The sequence below is a fragment of the Coregonus clupeaformis genome, chromosome 34 (genome assembly GCF_020615455.1).
Source record: "Coregonus clupeaformis isolate EN_2021a chromosome 34, ASM2061545v1, whole genome shotgun sequence".
Taxonomy (NCBI): Eukaryota; Metazoa; Chordata; class Actinopteri; order Salmoniformes; family Salmonidae; genus Coregonus; species Coregonus clupeaformis.
In genome coordinates this window covers 41,145,903-41,165,137 of record NC_059225.1, presented here as the reverse complement: position 1 = coordinate 41,165,137, position 19,235 = coordinate 41,145,903, and positions in this window count along the sequence as shown.

Sequence of the window (19,235 nt, the reverse complement as noted above, 5' to 3'; positions counted from 1 at the left end):
TCCTGACATTTAATCCTAGTAAAAATTCCCTGTTTTAGGTCAGTTAGGATCACCACTTCATTTTAAGAATGTGAAATGTCTGAATAATAGTAGAGAGAATGATTTCTTTCAGCTTTTATTTCTTTCATCACATTCCCAGTGGGTCAGAAGTTTACATACACTCAATTAGTATTTGGTAGCATTGCCTTTAAATTGTTTAACTTGGGTCAAATGTTACGGGTAGCCTTCCACAAGCTTCCCACAATAAGTTGGGTGAATTTTGGCCCATTCCTCCTGACAGAGCTGGTGTAACTGTTTTAGGTTTGTAGGCCTCCTTGCTCCCACACGCTTTTTCAGTTCTGCCCACACATTTTCTATAGGTTTGAGGTCAGGGCTTTGTGATGGCCAATCCAATACCTTGACTTTGTTGTCCTTAAGCCATTTTGCCACAACTTTTGAAGTATGCTTGGGGTCATTGTCCATTTGGAAGACCCATTTGCGACCAAGCTTTAACTTCCTGACTGATTTCTTGAGATGTTGCGTCAATATATCCACATAATTTTCCTTCCTCATGATGCCATCTATTTTGTGACGTGCACCAGTCCCTCCTGCACCAAAGCACCCCCACAGCATGATGCTGCAACCCCCGTGCTTCACGGTTGGGATGGTGTTCTTTGGCTTGCAAGCAACCCCCTTTTTCCTCCAAACATTATGGCCAAACAGTTCTATTTTTGTTTCATCAGACCAAAGGACATTTCTCCAGAAAGTATGATCTTTGTCCCCATGTGCAGTTGTAAACCGTAGTCTGGCTTTTTTATGGCGGTTTTGGAGCAGTGGCTTCTTCCTTGCTGAGCGGCCTTTCAGGTTATGTCGATATAGGACTCGTTTTACTGTGGATATAGATACTTTTGTACCTGTTTCCTCCAGCATCTTCACAAGGTCCTTAGCTGTTGTTCTGGGATTAATTTGCATCTCTAGGAGACAGAGCGTGTCTCCTTCCTGAGCGGTATGATGGCTGCATGGTCCCATTTTGTTTATACTTGCGTACTATTGTTTGTAAAGATGAACGTGCTACCTTCAGGCATTTGGAAATTGCTCCCAAGGATTAACCAGACTTGTGGAGGTCTACTTTTTTTTCTGAGGTCTTGGCTGATTTCTTTTGATTATCCCATGATGTCAAGCAAAGAGGCACTGAGATTGAAGGTAGGCCTTGAAATACATCCACAGGTACACCTCCAATTGACTCAAATGATGTCAATTAGCCTATCAGAAGCTTCTAAAGCCATGACATCATTTTCTGGAATTTTCCAAGCTGTTTAAAGGCACAGTCAACTTAGTGTATGTAAACTTCTGACCCACTGGAATTGTGATACAGTGAATTATAAGTGAAATAACCTGTATGTAAACAATTGTTAGAAAAATTACTTGTGTCATGCACAAAGTATATATCCTAACCGACTTGCCAAAACTATAGTTTGTTAACAAGAAATTTGTGGAGTGGTCGAAAAACTAGTTTTAATGACTCCAACCTAAGTGTATGTAAACTTCCGACTTCAACTGTATGAGTGAACCTTTTAGTGAGAGGTTTAAAGCTTTAATATAAAAAAATTATAGCCCCCCAAACTCATATTCATTATATAAATAGGCACGTTTAATTTTGTCTGGCTTAGCATTTCAAATAAAATAAAATGTTTTTGCTCATATGATTTAAAAAACGAGTTGTCTGGAGCAGGCAGCGCCATTAGTCAGTAAGTAAACTGTGATAGAACCATAGAGTTAATCAATGTGATTTTTCCATAAATATACACATATATAGTGTCTGGTTTTCAGAATCGTATCTATTCTTGCAAACTTTGTATTAAAATTGATTGTGGTAAGTTTATTTATAGTTTTGGAGATATGAATACCAAGTATGTCTACTTCACCATCTGCCCATTTTATTCTTAAACTACAAGGTAGTGTAAACACTGTCTTTTAACGATCCAATATGTATCATGGTACACTTCTCATAATTAGGTTTTAGTCCAGAGAGTCTAGAAAAGTGATCAAGATATTCAATGAGACTGTGCAGGGATTCAGATTGCGGACCTAAGAAAAAACTTGAGTCATCGGCATACATTGACACTTTTGTTTTTATCCCCTGGATTTCTAACCCCTTGATGTTCTTGTTGGATCTAATTTTTATAGCTAGCATTTCAATGGCCATAGTAAATACAGTGAGGGGAAAAAGTATTTGATCCTCTGCTGATTTTGTACGTTTGCCCACTGACAAAGACATGATCAGTCTATCATTTTAATGGTAGGTTTATTTGAACAGTGAGAGACAGAATAACAACAAACATATCCAGAAAAACGCATGTCAAAAATGTTATAAATTGATTTGCATTTTAATGAGGGAAATACGTATTTGACCCCTCTGCAAAACATGACTTAGTACTTGGTGGCAAAACCCTTGTTGGCAATCAGAGGTCCGACGTTTCTTGTAGTTGGCCACCAGGTTTGCACACATCTCAGGAGGGATTTTGTCCCCCTCCCTCAATCCTCTCCTACTAGCCCCCCCCCATTTTTTAGGTCTGGAGACTGCTAGGCCACTCAGGACCTTATCGGCCACTCCTTTGTTGCCTTGGCCGTGTGTTTTGGGTCGTTGTCATGCTGGAATACCCATCCACGACCCATTTTCAATGCCCTGGCTGAGGGAAGGAGGTTCTCACCCAAGATTTGATGGTACATGGCCCCGTCCATCGTCCCTTTGATGCGGTGAAGTTGTCCTGTTCCCTTAGCAGAAAAACACCCCCAAAGCATAATGTTTCCACCTCCATGTTTGACAGTGGGGATTGTGTTCTTGGGGTCATAGGCAGCATTCCTCCTCCTCCAAACACGGCGAGTTGAGTTGATGCCAAAGAGCTCGATTTTGGTCTCATCTGACCACAACACTTTCATCCAGTTCTCCTCTGAATCATTCAGATGTTCATTGGCAAACTTCAGACGGGCCTGTATATGTGCTTTCTTGAGCAGGGGGACCTTGCGGGCGCTGCAGGATTTCAGTCCTTCACGGCATAGTGTGTTACCAATTGTCCTTGGTGACTATGGTCCCAGCTGCCTTGAGGTCATTGACAAGATCCTCCCGTGTAGTTCTAGGCTGATTCCTCACCGTTCTCATAATCATTGCAACTCCATGATGTGAGATCTTGCATGGAGTCCCAGGCCGAGGGAGATTGACAGTTATTTTGTGTTTCTTCCATTTGTGAATAATCGCACCAACTGTTGTCACCTTCTCACCAAGCTGCTTGGTGATGATGGTCTTGTAGCCCATTCCAGCCTTTTGTAGGTCTACAATCTTGTCCCTGACATCCTTGTCAGTGAAGACACTTGCCAGTTGATCAGCGCATGCTCGGAGTACACGTCCTGGTAATCCGTCTGGCCCTGCGGCCTTGTGAATGTTGACCTGTTTAAAGGTCTTACTCACATCGGCTACTGAGAGCTTGATCACACAGTAATCTAGAACAGCTGATGCTCTCATGCATGTTTCAGTGTTACTTGCCTTGATGCGAGCATAGAAGTAAGTTAGCTCATCTGGTAGGCTCGTTTCACTGGGCAGCTCGCGGCTGTGCTTCCCTTTGTAGTCTGTAATAGTTTGCAAGCCCTGCCACAACCGACGAACATCGGAGCCGGTGTAGTATGATTCGATCTTAGTCCTGTATTGACGCTTTGCCTGTTTGATGGTTTGTCGTAGGGCATAGCGGGCATTCTTATAAGCTTCCGGGTTAGACTCCCGCTCCTTGAAAGCGGCAGCTCTACCCTTTAGCTCAGTGTGGATGTTGCCTGTAATCCATGGCTTCTGGTTGGGGTATGTACGTACAGTCACTTTGGGGACGACGTCATCGATGCTCTTATTGATGAAGCCAGTGACTGATGTCGTGTACTCCTCAATGCCATCGGAAGAATCCCGGAACATATTCCAGTCTGTGCTAGCAAAACAGTCCTGTAGCTTAGCATCTGCTTCATCTGACCAATTATGAATTATTTGTCTTAGTTAAGAACAAATTGTCATCCAATAGCCTTTGATTACATTTCCAATATCCCCGTCCACGTGGAAAGTCTGTAAAAGTTATATGGAGGCCAATTAGATGGTGGTCCGATCGCCTTCAGGCTCCTATTAATACTTTCTTTACTTTTGCCAGCAAGAATGAGACCAGAAAATAATAAAGACGGCTCCAATCATTACCACGAGCCGGTTCTCCCCAATCATGTTGCCACCAACCTCCTGTGATGTCAGTACTCAAAAGTAGCCTTCTCCACTTGTTTCCTTTCCTTGATCCAAACTGACTTAGGGCAACAAACCGTGGACCTCCAGCCATATTACTGTCATCCTGTCTATTCAGATCAGTGCTTGAAAGAGAAGGCAAGGGTAAGGAGGCCACTCAAGACTTGAGATGCAGCCATTGTGTTTACGATTTATGACACAGTTTGCCCATAGTTGCTACATGCCGTATATTGACTGTATATCTTCTCCCTTTAGATACCAGGTGTCCTGGCAAAAGGAAGTCATGTGACCGCCCGTACCCCGAATATAACCCTAATTTCACATGGAGCGTGGTGGTGGCGGAGAACCCCTGGGATGAGGGGAACAAGAGGATGGAAAGGAAAGGAGGAAGTCCACAGGGCTGGGAGGAAGGTAAGAATAAAGGTATCACAATTCCCTCCAAGCCAGGGAAGTACCTTCTACATCATTTTATCTTTCATTCAGTCATTTCAGAATTATACACGAGTACCGTGTCCATATTAGGACAGCCTCAGTGAGCAAGACATACTGGAGGCATTGTATTTCATACATAGGTGACAACCAACACTCATACCTAAGATTATTTTCAGAAATGCTGTGTGCTTGTACAGGAATCACTCTAATTGGAAAAGCAGCATTTGTGTTTGTTCTACAACCTTGGCTCAACCAATACATTTGACAACAGTGGTGTTACAGGAGAAAAGTGAATAGATATCTCACACTTGGAGAACACAAAAGGACACTGCTGAAGGTAAAAAAATATTTGCTTTTAATTGGGGGTAACCTTCAGGTAGAATACTACACGACATGCATCAAAGTTAGACTCTAAATTGAGTATACAAAACATTAAGAACACCTGCTATTTCCATGACATAGACTGACCAGGTGAGGGGATGGTGCAACTCAATACAGTGCCTTGCAAAAGTATTAATCACCCTTGGCGTTTTTCTTATTTTGTTGCATTACAACCTTTAATTTAAATTGATTTTTATTTGGATTTCATGTAATAGTCCAAATTGGGAAAGTGAAATGAAAAAAATAATATGTTTCAAATAATTCTAAAAAATAAATAACGGAGAAGTGGTGCGTGCATATGTACAGTGAGGGAAAAAAGTATTTGATCCCCTGCTGATTTTGTACGTTTGCCCACTGACAAAGACGCAATCAGTCTATAATTTTAATGGTAGGTTTATTTGAACATTGAGAGACAGAATAACAACAACAAAAATCCAGAAAAACGGATGTCAAAAATGTTATCAATTGATGTGCATTTTAATGAGGGAAATAAGTGTTTGACCCCTCTGCAAAACATGACTTAGTACTTGTTGGCAAAACCCTTGGCAATCACAGAGGTGAGACGTTTCTTGTAGTTGGCCACCAGGTTTGCACACATCTCAGGAGGGATTTTGTCCCACTCCTCTTTGCAGATCTTCTCCAAGTCATTAAGGTTTCGAGGCTGACGTTTGGCAACTCGAACCTTCAGCTCCCTCCACAGATTTTCTATGGGATTAAGTTCTGAAGATTGGCTAGGCCACTCCAGGACCTTAATGTGCTTCTTCTTGAGCCACTCCTTTGTTGCCTTGGCCATGTGTTTTGGGTCATTGTCATGCTGGAATACCCATCCACGACCCATTTTCAATGCCCTGGCTGAGGGAAGGAGGTTCTCACCCAAGATTTGACGGTACATGGCCCCGTCCATCGTCCCTTTGATGCAGTGAAGTTGTCCTGTCCCCTTAGCAGAAAAACACCCCCAAAGCATAATGTTTCCACCTCCATGTTTGACGGTGGGGATGGTGTACTTGGGGTCATAGGCAGCATTCCTCTTCCTCCAAACATGGCAAGCTCCATTTTGGTCTCATCTGACCACGACACTTTCACCCAGATCTCCTTTGAATCATTCAAATGTTCATTGGCAAACTTCAGACAGGCCTGTACAGTGGGGAAAAAAAGTAGTTAGTCAGTCACCAATTGTGCATGTTCTCCCACTTAAAAAGATGAGAGAGGCCTTGTCACGGTTCAGACAGACGACAAGAGGACCACAATTACGTCACACCAGAAAGTTTATTAAAACTTAAGGGAAAAGGGAAGTAGGGAGTGAGTGAAGGCTCCAGGGGTTATCCCGTCCAATGTGCTGGGTCTGTGCCCCCCCAGTGGCAGCGATCGTCCCGATGACGCCGGTGGTTGGTGGTCCAGAAGTCCTGGGGGAGGAAACACAGACACAACGGGGCGGATGAAACAAGGCAGAAGTACAGTTCAAGGGAAATCCAAATACGTTATAGCAAGGCAGAAGGCTGGTCAGAGTTACCGGGGTCGAAGAGTAGTCAGGAGTCGTAATGGCAGAAAGCAGGTCTGGTTTTCCTGGGGCAGAAGAGTATCCAAGAATCAGGCAGGTCCAGGGTCACAAAACAAGGGTGAGCCAGAAGCGTGAGCACACAGGTTCCGGGTGTGAGCTTTGCAGACGATCTGACAAAGGAGAGCTGAAAGACGGGACTTTAAATACTGGGAGAGGTTAGTGGGTAATGCAGCGCAGCTGGCAGAGTAATTAGAGCCGAGCAGAGCAGGGACAGGTGGAGCTCGTTAGGCTGAGTAGAGAGAGAGAGAGTGAGCAGAGTGGAAGATAGTGGAAACACATTAAGGTGGTAACCCGGTGGAGTGAGAGGGCTCATGACAGAACCCCCAAGGGACGGCCCCAGAAGTCCCAAGAGCAACACCACGCCGGGCGGGAGGAGGGGAGCCGGAGGAGGGCTAGAACTCCTCCGAACGGTCCGAGCGAACGCCCTCATCCTCGGAGGAAGCCGGAGGGCCGTGGTCGGGGAGATGGGACAGGTCCCGAGACAGGATCAGGCACAGGACAGGAAGCCGAGCGGGCAGGACGGTTAGGGGATCCCTCTGGGGCGGCCCCTACGGATTGCAGGTTGATCAGGATGCCGTTGGTGGAAGGCGGTGATGAGAGTCCTATCCACAATCCGACTAGCTGGCACCCAGGTCCTTTCCTCAGGTCCATAGCCCTCCCAGTCAATGAGGTACTGGAGACCCCTACCCCTCCGTCTGGACCGAAGCAGGCGGCGGACGGTGTAAACCAGACCACCATCGACGAGCCGTGGAGGAGGAGGACAAGGCGCAGCAGGGACCAGCGGACTCTCATGAATGGGCTTAATCTTAGACACATGGAAAGTGGGGTGCACCCTCATGGAATTAGGCAGTTGGAGCCGGACAGCAGTTGGGCTAATCACTCTTATGATAGGGAATGGGCCAATGAACCGAGGTGCCAACTTCTGCGACTCCACCCTGAGTGGCAGGTTCCTTGACGACAACCACACCCTTTGACCAACATGGTAGGTGGGAGCAGGGATTCTCCGACGGTTGGCCCCGGTAGTGTAGCTGGCAACGGATCTGAGAAGTGTGGCTCGGGCCTGTGACCAGGTGCGGCGACATCGACGGGCAAACGCAAGTGCAGATGGGCAAGGTAACCTCCCCTTCCTGACTGGCAAATAGAGGAGGCTGGTATCCATAAACACATTGGAAAGGGGACATACCGATGGCAGAGCAGGTCAGAGAATTGTGTGCGTACTCCACCCATGTCAATTGCTGCGACCAGGAGTGGGGGTTGCGTGAAGTCATGCATCGCAGTGCCTTCTCGAGCTCCTGATTTGCCCGCTCTGACTGCCCATTGGATTGGGGATGGAATCCGGAAGTCAGACTGACTGTGGCTCCCAGCAGGTGACAGAACTCCTTCCAAAAAGCGGAGGAGAATTGTGGACCACGGTCAGAAACTACATCCTTTGGCAGTCCGTGGATCCGGAAGACGTGTTCCAGGACCACCTGGGCGGTCTCCTTGGCGGTTGGGAGCTTGGGGAGGGGAATGAAGTGTGCCATCTTGCTGAATCGGTCAACTATGGTGAGAATGACGGTCTTGCCCCTTGAAGGGGGCAGCCCCGTGACAAAGTCAAGGGCGATGTGAGACCAGGGACGTCTGGGCACAGGCAGGGGCTGCAGCAATCCGGCTGGGGGCTGGCAGGACGACTTGTGTTGGTTGCAGATGGGGCAGGCTTGGACGAATTCCCCGTACATCCCTTCTCAGAGCGGGCCACCAGAACCTCTGGGCGAGCAGGTTGTAAGTGCGGGTGGAGCCAGGGTGACAAGCTAGGCGGGAGTCATGTCCCCACTGAACGACCTGGGACCTTAGGTTTTCGGGGACAAAAGGCGGTCAGCTGGGCAAGTGCTGGGACCGGGCTGGTTACGGAGAGCTTCCAGCACCTGTTCCTCAACAGCCCAGGTCAGAGCTGCTACGATGCAGGGACTTGGCAGAATCGACACAGGATCCTTGGAGGGGTTGTCATCCTTCTGGAATTGACGGGAGAGGGCGTCTGGCTTGGTGTTGCGTGATCCAGGCCGGTATGACAGAGTGAAATTAAACCTGGTGAAGAACAGGGCCCAGCGGGACTGCCTGGAGTTCAACCGTTTGGCCGTGCGGATGTACTCCAAGTTCTTATGATCGGTCCAAACGAGAAATGGAATGGTGGACCCCTCCAGCCAGTGACGCCACTCCTCCAAGGCAAGCTTCACAGCCAGCAGCTCTCGGTTCCCTATGTCGTAATTGCACTCAGAGGGGGACAACCGACGTGAGAAAAGGCACAGGGATGGAGCTTCCTATCCTCCGCAGCCCACTGAGAAATCACAGCACCAACTCCCACATCCGAGGCGTCCACCTCCACAATGAATTGCCGGTCCACGTCAGGCATCTGGAGGATGGGAGCGGAGGTGAACCTTACCTTGAGGGTACTGAAGGCCTTGTCGGCTGCTGGGGTCCAGGTGAAGGGTTGCTTGGTGCTGGTTAGAGCAGTGAGAGGGGCAGCAACGGTACTGTAGTTCCGGATAAACTTTCTATAGAAGTTAGCAAACCCCAGAAACTGTTGCAGCTTCTTTCTGTTCTCCGGAACTGGCCATGACGTGACTGCTGATACTTTGGCAGGATCCATTTGGATACTTCCCTCTGCCACTATGTACCCCAGGAAGGCCACTGTCTTGACGTGAAACTCACATTTCTCTGCCTTGGCGTAGAGGGAATTCTCCAGAAGACGATGAAGGACTTGCTGGACATGGCGGGTGTGTTCAGACAGGTTTCTGGAGTAGATTAAGATGTCATCCAGGTAAACGAAGACAAACTTGTTTAACATGTCCCGCAGTACATCATTCACTAGAGCCTGGAACACAGCAGGAGCATTGGTGAGGCCAAAAGGCATAACCAGATACTCGTAGTGGCCTGTTGGTGTATTGAATGCGGTCTTCCATTCATCTCCCTCCCGGATCCGCACTAGGTGGTAAGCGTTTCTGAGATCCAACTTGGTAAAAACAGTGGCTCCCTGGAGCAACTCAAAAGCAGAGGTGAGCAGAGGGAGAGGGTAACGGTTTTTCACTGTGATGTCGTTGAGTCCCCTGTAGTCGATGCAGGGGGCGAAGAGATCCGTCCCTCTTCCCCACAAAGAAGAAGCCAGCACCAGCCGGAGATGAAGATGAACGGATCAAGCCCGTGGACAGAGAGTCATTGATGTAGTCCTCCATGGACCTTCTTTCAGGAGCAGACAACGAAAAAGACGGCCCCTTGGAGGGGCTGTTCCAGGGAGGAGGTCGATGGCACAGTCGTACGGTCGGTGAGGGGGGCAGAGATGTGGCTCTTGCTTTGTTAAACACTTCTCTGAGACCATGGTAGCATTCTGGGACATGGGAGAGGTCAGGGGCGGAGTTAGTAGGTACTGGCCGAGGGGGTAGGCGGCAGCAAGCAGGCAGGTTCGGTGGCAGTCCTCTCCCCACTCCCTGATCACCCCGGTCACCCAGTCGAGCTGAGGGTTGTGCCGGCGGAGCCATGGGTAACCCAGGATGAGGGGTTGGCCTGGAGAGGGGAGCAGGTGAAACTGGATAGTTTCTTGATGGTTTCCGGACAGACCCATCAAGACCGGGGCCGTGACATGAGTGACCGATCCGAGTAAGTGTCCGTCCAGTGCCCGGGCAGGAATAGGAGGTGTCAAACGGAGGTTCTCCAGTCCCAGTTGGCGTGCCAGCTTGATGTCCATTATGTTGGCTTCGGCGCCAGAATCCACCAGAGCAGCCAGGGTGTGAGTAGAGTCAGAGAGGCGGAGGTGAACTTGCAGCAAGGGTTTGCGGTCGGAGGACTGGATGGTCATTGAGCTCAACCGGACTCCCCCTATGCCCGGTGAGCTTCGGCTTTTAAAGGGCAGGTTACCACACGATGTCCATCACCTCCACAATAGAGGCAGAGGTTTGAGGTGAAGCGGCGCTGGCGCTCTGCAGGAGTGAGAGAGGCTCGCCCAATCTCCATAGGCTCAGACTGATCAAGCTGACTTGGGTGAGTGGCAGTAGCTGACAGGAGCCCAGTCGGATCTCTCCGAATGCCGGTAGTTGGTGGACCTTGGCGCCCCCTCTCACGACGACGGGTCTGTATCCTTCTGTCGATCCGGACAGTCAGTGCGATGGCTTCATCAAGAGTGGAAGGCAGTTCATGGGAGACCAACTCGTCCTTGATATAGTCAGCCAAGCTATGGAAGAACGCGTCCACCAACGATGGTGTGTTCCAAGAACTTCGTCTTGCCAGGGTTCGGAAGTCGATGGAATGGTCTGCGACTGTACGTCTGCCTTGTCGAATACTGAACAGTTCACGAGACGCCTCTGCGGTTGGTGAATCCAGGTCAAACACCTTCAGCATCTCCTCAGCAAACAGGTCGAAGGTTGCACATGCGGGGGTTTGACGTTCGAACTCTGCTGTTCCCCAGAGTCGAGCTCGGCCCGTCAGGTGAGTGATGGCATACCCGACCCTAGCCCCCTCCGTGGCGAAGGTCCTTGGCTGCAAGGAGAACTGAAGTCGGCAGCTAGTCAGGAATGGCCGGACCTGGGTAGAATCGCCGTTGAACCGCTCGGGGTTTCCAATCTTGGGTTCCGGGGCAGCGGCTGAAATGACCGGGGCAGGTAACTCGGAGGCAGGGCTGGTGGGCAGACTGGCTGGGGTAAGGTTGGTGAGGAGTTGGATGATCCTGGCGAGTTGTTGTTGCTGCTGCTGGGACTGCTGCTGGTGCTGCTGGAACTGCTGATGCTGTTGGTGGCCGACCTGAAGCAGAGAGGTGATGTCGCCGCTCATGCGGCCTAGCTCTCTCTCAGTGTGTTCCAGGCGTAGCATGGCGGTGGGTTGCTCAGGTTCTTCGGTTTCCATGTCGGGGAAGTGTGCGCTGAGTCCATGATGGTCAGATCGTACTGTCACGGTTCAGACAGACGACAAGAGGACCACAATTGCGTCACACCAGAAAGTTTATTAAAACTTAAGGGAAAAGGGAAGTAGGGAGTGAGTGAAGGCTCCAGGGGTTATCCCGTCCAATGTGCTGGGTCTGTGCCCCCCCAGTGGCAGCGATGCGTCCGATGACGCCGGTGGTTGGTGGTCCAGAAGTCCTGGGGGGGAGGAAACACAGACACAACGGGCGGATGAAACAAGGCAGAAATACAGTTCAAGGGAAATCCAAATACGTTATAGCAAGGCAGAAGGCTGGTCAGAGTTACCGGGGGTCGAAGAGTAGTCAGGAGTCGTAATGGCAGAAAGCAGGTCTGGTTTTCCTGGGGCAGAAGAGTATCCAAGAATCAGGCAGGTCCAGGGTCACAAAACAAGGGTGAGCCAGAAGCGTGAGCACACAGGTTCCGGGTGTGAGCTTTGCAGACGATCTGACAAAGGAGAGCTGAAAGACGGGACTTTAAATACTGGGAGAGGTTAGTGGGTAATGCAGCGCAGCTGGCAGAGTAATTAGAGCCGAGCAGAGCAGGGACAGGTGGAGCTCGTTAGGCTGAGTAGAGAGAGAGAGATGAGCAGAGTGGAAGATAGTGGAAACACATTAAGGTGGTAACCCGGTGGAGTGAGAGGGCTCATGACAGGCCTGTGATTTTCATCATAGGTACACGTCAACTATGACAGACAAAATAGAAAAAAATCCAGAAAATCACATTGTAGTATTTTTAATGAATTTATTTGCAAATTATTGTGGAAAATAAGTATTTGGTCAATAACAAAAGTTTCTCAATACTTTGTTATATACCTTTTGTTGGCAATGACACAGGTCAAACGTTTTCTGTAAGTCTTCACAAGGTTTTCACACACTCTTGCTGTTTTTTTGGCCCATTCCTCCATGCAGATCTCCTCTAGAGCAGTGATGTTTTGGGGCTGTCGCTGGGCAACACGGACTTTCAACTCCCTCCAAAGATTTTCTATGGGGTTGAGATCTGGAGACTGGCTAGGCCACTCCAGGACCTTGAAATGCTTCTTACGAAGCCACTCCTTCATTGCCCGGGCGGTGTGTTTGGGATCATTGTCATGCTGAAAGACCCAGCCACGTTTCATCTTCAATGCCCTTGCTGATGGTAGGAGGTTTTCACTCAAAATCTCATGATACATGGGCCCATTCATTCTTTCCTTTACACGGATCAGTCGTCCTGGTCCCTTTGCAGAAAAAACAGCCCCAAAGCATGATGTTTCCACCCCCATGCTTCACAGTAGGTATGGTGTTCTTTGGATGCAACTCAGCATTCTTTGTCCTCCAAACACGACGAGTTGAGTTTTTACCAAAAAGTTATATTTTGGTTTCATCTGACCATATGACATTCTCCCAATCCTCTTCTGGATCATCCAAATGCACTCTAGCAAACTTCAGACGGGCCTGGACATGTACTGGCTTAAGCAGGGGGACACGTCTGCACTGCAGAATTTGAGTCCCTGGCGGCGTTGTGTGTTACTGATGGTAGGCTTTGTTTCTTTGGTCCCAGCTCTCTGCAGGTCATTCACTAGGTCCCCCCGTGTGGTTCTGGGATTTTTGCTCACCGTTCTTGTGATAATTTTGACCCCACGGGGTGAGATCTTGCGTGGAGCCCCAGATCGAGGGAGTTTATCAGTGGTCTTGTATGTCTTCCATTTCCTAATAATTGCTCCCACAGTTGATTTCTTAAAACCAAGCTGCTTACCTATTGCATATTCAGTCTTCCCAGCCTGGTGCAGGTCTACAATTTTGTTTCTGGTGTCCTTTGACAGCTCTTTGGTCTTGGCCATAGTGGAGTTTGGAGTGTGACTGTTTGAGGTTGTGGACAGGTGTCTTTTATACTGATAACAAGTTCAAACAGGTGCCATTAATACAGGTAACGAGTGGAGGACAGAGGAGCCTCTTAAAGAAGAAGTTACAGGTCTGTGAGAGCCAGAAATCTTGTTTGTTTGTAGGTGACCAAATACTTATTTTCCACCATAATTTGCAAATAAATTCATAAAAAATCCTACAATGTGATTTTCGGGATTTTTTCTCTCTAAATTTGTCTGTCATAGTTGACGTGTACCTATGATGAAAATTACAGGCCTCTCTCATCTTTTTAAGTGGAAGAACTTGCACAATTGGTGGCTGACTAAATACTTTTTTCCCCTACTGTATATGTGCTTTCTTGAGCAGGGGGACCTTGCGGGCACTGCAGGATTTCAGTCCTTCACGGCGTAGTGTGTTACCAATTGTTTTGTTGGTGACTATATTCCCAGCTGCCTTGAGATCATTGACAAGATCCTCCTGTGTAGCTCTGGGCTGATTCCTGACCGTTTTCATGATCATTGCAACTCCACGAGTTGAGATCTTGCATTCTTTTGTGTTTCTTCCATTTGCGAATAATCACAAGGCTGGGATGTAGCCTATTCAAGCCTTTTGTAGGTCCACAATCTTGTCCCTGACATCCTTGGAGAGCTCTTTGGTCTTGGCCATGGTGGAGAGTTTGGAATCTGATTGATTGATTGCTTCTGTGGACAGGTGTCTTTTATACAGATAACAAACTGAGATTAGGAGCACTCCCGTTAAGAGTGTGCTCCTAATCTCAGCTCGTTATCTGTATAAAAGACACCTGGGAGCCAGAAATCTTTCTGATTGAGAGGGGGTCAAATACTTATTTCCCTCATTAAAATGCAAATCAATTTATAACATTTTTGACATGCATTTTTCTGGATTATTTTGTTGTTATTCTGTCTCTCACTGTTCAAATAAAACGTACAAAATCAGCAGGGGATTAAATACTTTTTTTCCCTCACTGTATTCACCCCCTAAATAAGATCTGGTGCAACCAATTACCTTCAGAAGTCACATAATTAGTTAAATAAAGTCCACCTGTGTGCAATCTAAGTGTCACATGATCTCAATATATATATATACACCTGTTCTGAAAGGCCCCAGAGTCTGCAACATTACTTAGCAAGGGGCACCACCAAGCAAGCAGCACCATGAAGACCAAGGAGCTCTCCAAACAGGTCAGGGACAAAGTTGTGGAGAAGTACAGATCAGGGTTGGGTTATAAAAAAATATAAAAAACTTTGAACATCCCACAGAGAACCATTAAATCCATTATAAAAAAATTTGAAAGAATGTGGCACCACAACAAACCTGCCAAGAGAGGGCCAACCACCAAAACTCACGGACTAGGCAAGGAGGGCATTAACCAGAGAGGCAACAAAGAGATCAAAGATAACCCTGAAGGAGCTGCAAAGCTCCACAACACAGATTGGTGTATCTGTCCATAGGACTACTTTAAGCCGTACACTCCACAGAGCTGGGCTTTATGGAAGAGTGGCCAGAAAAAAGCCATTGCTAAAAGGAAAAAATAAGCAAACACGTTTGGTGTTCGCCAAAAACATGTGGGAGACTCCCCAAACATATGGAAGAAGGTACTCTGGTCAAATGAGACTAAAATTGAGGTTTTTGGCCATCAAGGAAAACGCTATGTCTGGCGTAAACCCAATACCTCTCATCACCCTGAGAACACCATCCATGTTTTTCATCGGCAGGGACTGGGAAACTGGTCAGAATTTAAGGAATGATGGATAGCGCTAAATACAGGGAAATTCTTGAGGGAAACCTGTTTCAGTCTCCCAGAGATTTTAGACTGGGACGGAGGTTCACCTTCCAGCAGGACAATGACCCTAAGCATACTGCTAAAGCAACACTCGAGTGGTTTAAGGGGAAACATTTAAATGTCTATGAATGGCCTAGTGAAAGCCCAGACCTCAATCCAATTGAGAATCTGTGGAATGACTTCAAGATTGCTGTACACCAGCGGAACCCATCCAACTTGAAGGAGCTGGAGCAGTTTTGCCTTGAAGAATGGGCAAAAAAATCCCAGTGGCTAGATGTGCCAAGCTTATAGAGACATACCCCAAGAGACTTGCAGCTGTAATTGCTGCAAAAGGTGGCTCTACAAAGTATTGACTTTGGGGGGGTGAATAGTTATGCACGCTCAAGTTTTCTGTTTGTTTTTTTTGTCTTATTTCTTGTTTGTTTCACACCACAAAATATTTTGCATCTTCAAAGTCGTAGGCATGTTGTGTAAATCAAATGATACAAACCCCCAATAAATTAATTTTATTTGCAGGTTATAAGGCAACAAAATAGGAAAAATGCCAAGGGGGGTGAATACTTTCAAAAGCCACTGTATATGGTGTTCCTAATGTTTGGTATACTCAGTGTATTTCAGTGTTATTGAGATACCTCTCTTCAAAGGGAGACTATTCAAGGTAAGAATGAGTGAGTAGTTTGCAGCTCCAGTAGTCTGTATAATCTCAAACGTGAATGGACCACAAAAACACCACTATCCCCAAGCCTCAATCATTTTCTTAGCATAGTTTTGTGTCTGTAAAATGAGAAAACATCTTCTTTCAGTCCATTTCCAGAGGTGATGTTGAGATTCAAGGTTGTACATTTCCTTACATGCTTTTACGATCGTTATCGTGTCCCCCCAGGCACCTGGGTTGAGATGTAAATGGACATTACAATATTTTTTTATTGTGGTTATTGAACTTTTTGCGTAGCAGGGAGTTTAGATCTAATGGTTGGACCTTGGCTAAAGAAAGGAAGGAATTTTAAATGTGTAATCGAAAGTGAGAGCCAGAGGGAGGGAGGGATGGTCAATTAAACCAGTGTCTGGGTATGACGCTTCTTTTTTTATCCATCTGTTTTGAATGGGCAGAGCAATTGCGTCCAAGTCCACATTAATCCATAAAGCATTTGTCTAGAAAGTTGATGCATTTATTTCCAATTCAAAGGAGAGAGAGAGAGAGAGAGAGAGAGAGAGAGAGAGAGAGAGAGAGAGAGAGAGAGAGAGAGAGAGAGAGAGAGAGAGAGAGAGAGAGAGAGAGAGAGAGAGAGAGAGAGAGAGAGAGAGAGAGAGAGAGAGAGAGAGAGAGAGAGAGAGAGAGAGAGAGAGAGAGAGAGAGAGAGAGAGAGAGAAATGCAATGCAATCCAGACACCTCTCTCTCATTCCCACTTTGAATCGCAACACTCGCCTTCTAATGTGTGAGGGTTTCCGGAAAGTCTTTGAAATTGCAAGGTAATGACAGCAACTAAAAACAACCCACATAAAACAGTCCAAACAAACATAATGACAAATTGATCAAAGATGGTATCTCATAAATGTTTAACTGCATGTACCGTCTGACTTTGTTTTGCCACAGTGGACCAGAAAATCAGACATAACTAATTTAATTCTAAATCAAACCAACATGTGGTTGGCCTATGAGATAGCACATTTTTGGGCTACGACGCCCCTTTTTGAGCAACGAACAGTCATTGTAATTAAATCACATCAACATGTGTCAGGCCTATGAGGTAGATCATGATTTTGGGGTTAGAAACTCCATTTGAGTAACTAACGGTCATTGCTATTTAATCATATCTGTGCAATCTGTGTCACATGACTGCGTGGCCAAGCACGCCTCCAACTCAATCATCAAGTTTGCAGACGACACAACAGTAGTAGGCTTGATTACCAACAATGACGAGACAGCCTACAGGGAGGAGGTGAGGGCTCTGGGAGTGTGGTGCCAGGAAAATAACCTATCACGCAACGTCAACAAAACAAAGGAGATGAATGTAGACTTCAGGAAACAGCAGAGGGTGCACCCCCCTATCCACATCGACGGGACCTCAGTGGAGAAGGTGGAAAGTTTCAAGTTCCTTGGCGTACACATGACTGACAAACTGAAATGGTCCACCCACACAGACAGTGTGGTGAAGAAGGTGCAACGTAGCCTCTTCAACCTGAGGAGGCTGAAGAAATTTGGCTTGCCACCTAAAACCCTCACTAACTTTTACAGATGCACAATTGATAGCATCCTGTCGGGCTATATCACCACCTGGTATGGCAACTGCACCGCCCGCAACCGCAGGGCTCTCCAGAGGGTGGTGCGGTCTGCCTAACGTATTACCGGGGGCAAACTACCCACCCTCCAGGACACCTACAGCACCCGATGTCACAGGAAGGCCAAAAAGATCATCAAGGACATCAACCACCCGGCCCACTGCCTGTTCACCCCGCTGTCATCCAGAAGGTGAGGTCTGTACAGGTGCATCAAAGCTGGGACAGAGAGACTGAAAAACAGCTTCTATCTCAAGGCCATCAGACTGTTAAATAGCCATCACTAGCACATTAGAGGCTGCTGCTGCCTATTGAAATCACTGGCCACTTTAAGAAATGGAACACTAGTCACTTTTATAGTGTTTCCATATCTTGCATTACTCATCTCATATGTACAGTATCTCACAAAAGTGAGTACACCCTTCACATTTTTGTAAATATTTGAGTACATCTTTTCATGTGACAACACTGAAGAAATGACACTTTGCTACAATGTAAAGTAGTGAGTGTACAGCTTGTATAACAGTGTACATTTGCTGTCCCCTCAAAATAACTCAACACACAGCCATTAATGTCTAAACCGCTGGCAACAAAAGTGAGTACACCCCTAAGTGAAAATGTCCAAATTGGGCCCAATTAGCGATTTTCCCTCCCCGGTGTCATGTGACTCATTAGTGTTATAAGGTCTCATGTGTGAATGGGGAGCAGGTGTGTTACATTTGGTGTCATCGATCTCACACTCCCTCATTGGTCACTGGAAGTTCAACATGGCACTTCATGGCAAAGAACTCTCTGAGGATCTGAAAAAAAGAATTGTTGCTCTACATGAAGATGGCCTGGGCTATAAGAAGATTGCCAAGACCCTGAAACTGAGCTGCAGCATGATGGCCAAGACCATACAGCGGTTTAACAGGACAGGTTCCACTCAGAACAGGCCTTGCCATGGTCGACCAAAGAAGTTGAGTGCACGTGCTCAGCGTCATATCCAGAGGTTGTCTTTGGGAAATAGACGTATGAGTGCTGCCAGCATTGCTGCAGAGGTTGGGGGGGTCAGCCTGTCAGTGCTCAGACCATACGCCGCACACTGCATCAAATTGGTCTGCATGGCTGTTGTCCCAGAAGGAAGCCTCTTCTAAAGATGATGCACAAGAAATCCCGCAAACAGCTTGCTGAAGACAAGCAGACTAAGGACATGGATTACTGTAACCATGTCCTGTGGTCTGATGAGACCAAGATAAACTTATTTGGTTCAGATGGTGTCAAGCGTGTGTGGCAGCAACCAGGTGAGGAGTACAAAGACAAGTGTGTCTTGCCTACAGTCAAGCATGGTGGTGGGAGTGTCATGGTCTGGGGCTGCATGAGTGCTGCCGGCACTGGGGAGCTACAGTTCATTGAGGGAACCATGAATGCCAACATGTACTGTGACATACTGAAGCAGAGCATGATCCCCTCCCTCCGGAGACTGGGCCGCAGGGCAGTATTCCAACATGATAACGACCCCAAACACACCTCCAAGACGACCACTGCCTTGCTAAAGAAGCTGAGGGTAAAGGTGATTGACTGGCCAAGCATGTCTCCAGACCTAAACCCTATTGAGCATCTATGGCGCATCCTCAAACGGAAGGTGGAGGAGTGCAAGGTCTCTAACATCCACCAGCTCCGTGATGTCGTCATGGAGGAGTGGAAGAGGACTCCAGTGGCAACCTGTGAAGCTCTGGTGAACTCCATGCCCAAGAGGGTTAAGGCAGTGCTGGAAAATGATGGTGGCCACACAAA